Here is a 7441-nt window from a genome sequence, read left to right on the forward strand (position 1 = left end):
TTTATCACTAAGGCTACAGGTATCATTTGCACAAGACAGATGACGTTTGTACGATAGTTGAGCTAAATTTGAACTAAAACTTCGTGGGGGTCAGCGGGGGTCCGTGAAGGTCCGAAAATGGTCTGCGAAGACAAAAAGGTAGAGAACCACTGATCTAGCGACTAACGATAATTTCAGCGACTTTTGAAAAATATTTAGCCATATCCTAGCGATTTTTCTCAAAAATATCCAATATCAATCATTTTCGAGCAGCAAACATCACCCACGTTCATCATATCAGATGCGCGTCACAACCTCGGCACGCATCGCCGATCTGCATTCAGGTCGCGTGCGCGTGCATGGACAATGGACAGGAACGTCTATACCAGTGGTGCGATTTTGAGTAACATGGAGGCGAAAATGCCAAAGGAGGCGATTGGGGGGTGGCGAAGATGTTAGAACATCCGGTGGAATATAATCAATTAACACTGTCAAAAATGCACGTGAAGAGGCCCTATTATGAATATGATGCAAAAATAGGTCAACTCAACGGAAAATAGACGCGGAAACAAATTTTCCGAGCATCTATCACCTTGGAAAATAGCCTTTGTTAGTAAAATCACCAGCCATCAGAGTTAGGTGAATAAATTACCCGATTATATATCCACTTTTTCGGATCCGCAAATATGTGGGGGGGATGGTGGAAATTTGTGTCCAGATTGATAAGGGGGCGATGAGTCGAAAAAGGTTGGGAACCACTGGTCTAACCAATGCTATCATAAAGGTAATGCGACTGAAGATGACTGTCTGGTTCTCGGTCGTTACTCTTCATTGAAGTCAACTGCAAAAACTCACGCAAAACTGTACGTGTTCAATCCAAAGTCAATTGACAAAACGATATCTCGAGCGCTCCGCTCCGCTTCCGCAATTGGCATAATTTCCGGAAGAAGCATTGACCTTGGTACTATAAATCTCTGTCTTTAAATGGGATTCCATGAGACAATACTAACATATCGCAGAAAAATACATCCACTCATATCACACGGTTCTCTGAAATGTATTGCACAAAATTGCGACAATACATTTAATCGAATAATCCAGCTACATAGTTATGTCGGTGTGGAAATGTTTATGGCACTCATATTTCCGTGTAACGAAAAGCATCGTAACGCTTAAGCGACTAAAAATAACTTAATGATGCTCAGCGACAAGAATGGAACGAAAGTTCGCTTCACGTTCGTTTTCAGTATAAGCGTACCTCGGCAACACTGACGTGTTCGCTAACGAACGTTAGCAGGTTCCATCATGTGAACAATTTTTGAAAGGGCAGAATTTCACTGGAAACATCTATTATCCCTATTCCACGACGTCAGCATAAAACTAAGAACCAACTTGTAATGTCATGAGACTAAAATCTTCCTGAATTTTGCTTGACATCTCACGCTATTGCGGTTGACTTAGTTGGACTTGGTTGGCTAAATGTCAGTATTTTACGTGTTGGTGGTTTACTTGACTTCTCGGCTGAAATGCATTCGAAAGCTCGGTAACTGCGGACGCGTATACGACAGACGTGCCGGAGGTCCGAGTAGTTTGAAACGATAACCATAGGTCAAAGAATAACCTCATGTAAAACATATATTCTCTATACGAGTGATATCCAGCGCGGTTTTCTCGCGGTGTTGAAAATGAGCAATTTATGGCTATTCGATATGCATCAGTGACTTTACCTTACAAATTTTGCTTCACCATGCCCATTGCGAAATCTAATGCTGAGTAAAGATCACGCACGCGCAGCATGTTGAGATTTGTGACAAAAGTGAATCTAGTCGAGCAATGAAATTCACTAACTTCTTATCTTGAAATTGTTCTACTCTACATTGTATTGTTGTCGACGATAGGACCAATTTCCAAGAAGAGAAGTGAAAACGGAGTGTTGGTATGTTAACAATAAAATGAACTCTATCGGGTGAGCCTTTTAGCAAGATTCAGTTGCGCACCGAAGATCTATTCAGTAGCATTTGTACCTATGCCATCTTCAAATCTGATGCAGTTACTGGAGGATACCTTTATATGCTGTTTCTTCGCGCATTGATTCACGATATATGTGTACTTGGTTTACAATCCTATTCAAGGTCCTATAGATTAGATGTATTCAACAGCTTGAAACATTTTTCGTTTCTTTTTATTTGCCTATATGCATTCAAGTGAATTTGTACCGAATAAGAAATGGGTCATGTGCGAGTGTTGAATATCATAATTAGGGCGGTTTTTTTTTGACCTAAAAAAAAGAAAATTTTGACCTAAAAAATCAAAATTTTGACTTTTTTTTACCTAAAAAAAATGAATTTTGACCAAATTTTGACCTAACGTATGCAAATTAGGTGTTTTCCCACATAATGTTAAAATTGCACCACTTATCTTCATTTCTGGTTTGGACTGACTGTCCTAACGAAGTAGTTTGGCCTGAAAAAACGTTTTTGGCTTAGAAACAGGCATATTTTTACATGAAAAAACAATATTTTAACGAAATCTGGCCCTATGAACAATTCCAGTGGTTACAATATGTATTATGGTAGAAATAATTAAAATATTTTGTAGTACAACGAGAGATGCTTTCCTACATTCTTGGGCAGAAAGTGCACGTCCTTACTAAGAAGCTTGTCAAGGACGTTCAACAGCAGCAGTTGTTGGCCGACAACACTCAAGTTGTGCGTACACTGCTGGTGCTGGTGACACACCGTGTTGCTTCATTCTGACAATGTTGTCTACATCACAATTTTTCATCATGCGCTTCTTAATATAAGAATGATGCAATGCACAAGAAGTGTTTCTTCAGTTAGGATATTGCGGTACGTTGACCATAACACCATGTCTACCTATTATTTGTTTTTTTTACCGTTTATGATTCACAATGAGCAGACGATTAGCCGTTTACAACGGTAGGCCTATAAAATAGGCTAAAAGCGGTAAAAAATCATATTATAAGTTCACCGACAGTGCTAAATCTACGATGCAAACAAAATGCAGACGTCAAAATTTTTTTAATTTTATGAAAAATTTTGACAAATTTTGACCTAACGCTGCAATTTTGACAAAATTTTGACAAATTTTGACATGTCAAAAAAAAACCGCCCTAATCATAATCTATGAACGCAGTCCTATCAAGTCTATAATGGATTACGAATACTTCACGCATACCCGAGGTGTCGCTAGATAAGACTGATGGTGGTCTCGAACAGTACTGATTAAGGCACTGGCAGCTCTTAAATAGCAGCCTTTCGCGGTGGATGTAGAATGTACCGAATTTAGATCGTGATTTGATATCAAGGAACAAATTGCCTTTTTTTGATTCTGATCTTCCATATTCGTAACGCAGAAGTGCACAGTTAAAAACTAATGCAGTCAGTGAAAAAAACAGTGCATTTTGTTCATTGTACAAACATACCCAAAACGCTGAAATGGCTTGGATGCCACACATATACAGCATCACACTTTCATTCGACGAGGCCATACTGGCAGTTTTGATGCACGCTGTGACCTGACCATGACATGATCCATACCTAAGAAAATTCGGCGATGATTTTCGATTCGTGCACAACCAAATCCTGCTCGGATTTCAGCTCTTCAATCGAAGCCACGCCAAGAAGCTTCATCGTCGTCGAAAGTTCGTCGGAGAGAATTTCGAGGACTCTTTTCGCGCCTTCCGCCCCTCCGCTTCCGATTCCCCAGATTATCGGCCGACCCACAAAGACACAGTCTGCGCCCAACGCAATGGCCTTCGCCGCATCACCACCGGAACGAATACCTCCACCAAAGAAGATTGGACATTTTCCGTCGACGGCTCGAACAATGCCGGGCAACGCATATATCGTGGGTAACACGCCGTCTAATTGTCTGCCACCATGGTTGGAAACCCAAACTGCAGACACACCGTGATTCACAGCTTCTTGTGCTGATTTCGGAGTAAGCACTCCCTTGACAACGATCGGTAAATGTGTGATCGATCTTAGCCAATCGAGGTACTCCCATGTCGTGCGGCAGCTGTATATGTTCTCAGCAATGGCTATCCAGTCGCCGTTTAAATCATCAAACTCAGAGAGCTTCACTTCAATCGGTTTAACTTGCGAATAGCGGTATCGTTTTCCCGAAGTCGGACAGTCTACCGTTAGCACCAGTGCCTTCACCCCACTGCGCTCGGCTCTTTCTACAAGTCGCCGGGTAACATTTCTGTCTTTCAACATATACAGCTGCAACCAATGCAAGATATTTGGAGTAGAAGTTGCGATGTCTTCACACCGGACAGAGGAAAATGAGCTTTCCGTGTATACGGTGCCGAGAGATGCGGCTGCACGGGCGGCGTCGATTTCAGCGCCATCCGAGAACATATTCAACTGACCTGTAGGAGCGATGCCTATCGGAAAGCTGAGTTTCTGACCCAGGATGGTAATCTTCAAAGATATATCCAAAACGCCCCGCATACATTTCGGCTGAAACCACCATTTTGAGTAAGCAATGCTGTTTTCTTGAAGCGTCTGTTCATCCATCGCCCCGGTATTTGCATACATCATGTGATTCGCGGGCACACGCTTTTCGGCGAGCACTGCGAAGTCATTAACGCATTCGCAGTCGTCAAGTTTCGATATATCCATCTGTATGTACAAAATAACATTTCAGGAGCTGATGATCAATTTTCGTGCACAATCTGAGACACGGGAGCTTTCGTATATATATTTTGATAGAACGAAGTCGATAGCGATGTTCTTCATGCCACAGCTAAATCCTATAGGAATGAATTTTTACCATAACACTTTTTTACTAACGTAATGGTATCATGGCGTTAAAGCCAAGACAGGGTCTGCTTGAAGGATGACGTCTCTTCTCTGAATGTCAATGCGAATCAATCGCACGAACGGATATTTCAAAATAACACCGAGTTTAATTGAACTAATTCGGAAGTGTTCCAACATATACCGGTGTCAATAGTCTGTTCGCGATCACATTCCTATGGCCTTTCGCAAAATTGTTTGAGGTATTGCAGCCCATCGCACTTTGTTGTTCAACACCCATCTACATTGCATAATAAAATGCATAGTGATAAAATTAGATTCAAAGTCATTATATCATAATAACCTAGATCCTACACCCTTAGTGACATCACAAGTGGTCGTAAACTCGTAAAAATTGACTCGGTTTCAAAAATACATGGTCAGAGTCCAAAGGTTCCCAACCTTTTTCGAATCATCGACCCCCCTGATATTGAGCAGAAAGTAAAACGGCTTTCATACTTGCTACCGATATTATCCCATTAACAACATATACACTATACAGGAGTAGCCAACGCCCCCATCACACAGATTTGGTTTTTATGGTACAATAAAAATATCAAATCAAGATGGTCTCCGTACGCTTGCTAGATTTTTACATTGGACAACGATGTGATCTTATATATAAATTTCATTGATAGGTTGAATAAACACCATTCGCTGACTACCTACATGTAGCGTATTTCGCACTTGATGTTGTGTGATTGCGGATAAAGCTCACAGCAGAGTCCCTAAACATTCACAAACGCAAAACTGTATATTTCGAGCAAAGGGCGCTACTATATTAAAATCGAAAAGTGCAGATGCGGAAAATTTAAGTATTTTTTAATTATTATCTCTCGAAATGTTTGGAGTCGATTCGTAATTTCTATGTGCATGTTGACAGCCGCCAGCATATAGGCTACTAATTAAAATACGTGTAGACGGTCGCAGGTTGCCCACCTCTGACTTGAACATTCAGACCACTGGGCAGAGTTTCCGCCACTTACCAAGAACAGAAAACTATCACTGACCGAGACTCACACCAGCGTCTTCGGGCTCAGTTGCGTTGCCCCACTGCGCACCGAAGGGCCAATCTCCGCGTCGAGACTCAGGAATAGTAACTAGTTTCCGGTTGAGCCTCCACGTGGGCGAAGGCGGGCAACGCCGCGATCAAACACTGCGTTCGTATGTTGCTTAGGGTTGACTGACACATATTCAACTTCTACTCATATGAAACCCTTCTCCGGTTAGTCTTGCTAATCTCCCATTCTCAACTACGACCGCGAGTGGCTCATTTGGTTCTCGCGGGCTACGGGCGAACCCTGGTTTAAAGTATTTAGCATTCTTGTTATGTTATCAGTTTCGATTCTTGCGTCGACAACTTGTAATTCAATAGCTCCTGTAATGCCGACAAAATTTCAACTGCATCATTTCCACTTGGATTTTGTCCATTTGCGATCTGATTTAAGGAGCTGATCTAGCCACGCTTGTGAAGCAAATGCTAACTATTTTATTAGTAGATAGGTCGACTCGAACATAGTTTACGCCGCCTGTATATCCAGTCAGCGCTGAGCATACTAACCTGCAATTTTGTTTGCTGGATTCGTTATCCAAGACTGCCATACCGTCAATAAACTTTTAATATTTGTTCATATTTTGAAGGACAGTATATTTTGAAACTTGATTGTCCTTGTTTCTGAAAAATGTCCTTATTTTGTCCGTATTTTCGGGACTGAAGTCGTGATTAGGACTGTTTCGGGGTGTTGACCAATTTTAGGCGTCCGCTTGTCAATTAGGCCGTTGACAAGTGATATTAGGACTGGGTGTTGACCCTTTTTAGTCACCAGTGTAAAAATTTCGCGATCAGTTGTCATACTTTTTGGATGTCCTCGGCTTTCGATCCATGCATGTGCAATTGTAGACATGTATACTTAGGGTAGCATTTAAAACAAAAATCAATTTGAAACATGATTTTTTCTGCCACGGCGTCTTCAATCTCTAATTGTGATGTCACAGGGGTTGACATTGACAATTGAAAACATAGGGTCGATATGGCTCCTTGGACGAAAAAGGCTTCCGACCACTGTCATAAACAGCTCAAAACTAACTTTAAGCAGGACTGCATCGTTATACAGCATTTTTACGGTCGGCGTTCAATATCATCATCATCAAAACACCCATTTCGTACTAATGATCTATATCTATAGATCAGTGGTTCTCAAACTATTTTAGACACGGCCCCATTTGATGGAAATGAAAAATTTCACGTCCCCTTATCGTCATATCAAAAAAATATATAAAAATAGCAACATGAATGTCAGCAATCCCAACGCATAGTTTGGCGGCATGTAAGTTCATAACTGTTGAAAGCAGGGTTGTGATGACTCGAGTCACGATTTTTTTGTGACTCGACTTGACTAGAGTCATTTTCTTGAAATGGGAAAATGACTCGACTCGAGTAAATATTTGGATTGACTCGACTTGTACTCGAGTCATTACGCATGACTCGATGCAAGTCATTGACTCGGCTTATTTTATATGACTTGAAGATGAAGAAATTTGCGAATCGTATTGGCTAGATCAACACATCTGACGAATTCTGGCGACATCGCTATTTGTCACCACTGCTTGCGTTGCACTCAACCTGATATCAGATA

At 41.3% G+C, this 7441-nt stretch overlaps 1 pseudogene; it reads right to left on the reverse strand.

Moving 5' to 3' along the window:
* Positions 1-3310: 3310 nt before the first annotated feature.
* Positions 3311-4849, reverse strand: LOC145442345 (2-Hydroxyacid oxidase 1 pseudogene; annotated as a pseudogene).
* Positions 4850-7441: the final 2592 nt, after the last annotated feature.

The sequence above is a fragment of the Botryllus schlosseri genome, chromosome 7 (genome assembly GCF_051294905.1).
Source record: "Botryllus schlosseri isolate E-star chromosome 7, Bs_hap1, whole genome shotgun sequence".
Lineage (NCBI taxonomy): Eukaryota > Metazoa > Chordata > Ascidiacea > Stolidobranchia > Styelidae > Botryllus > Botryllus schlosseri.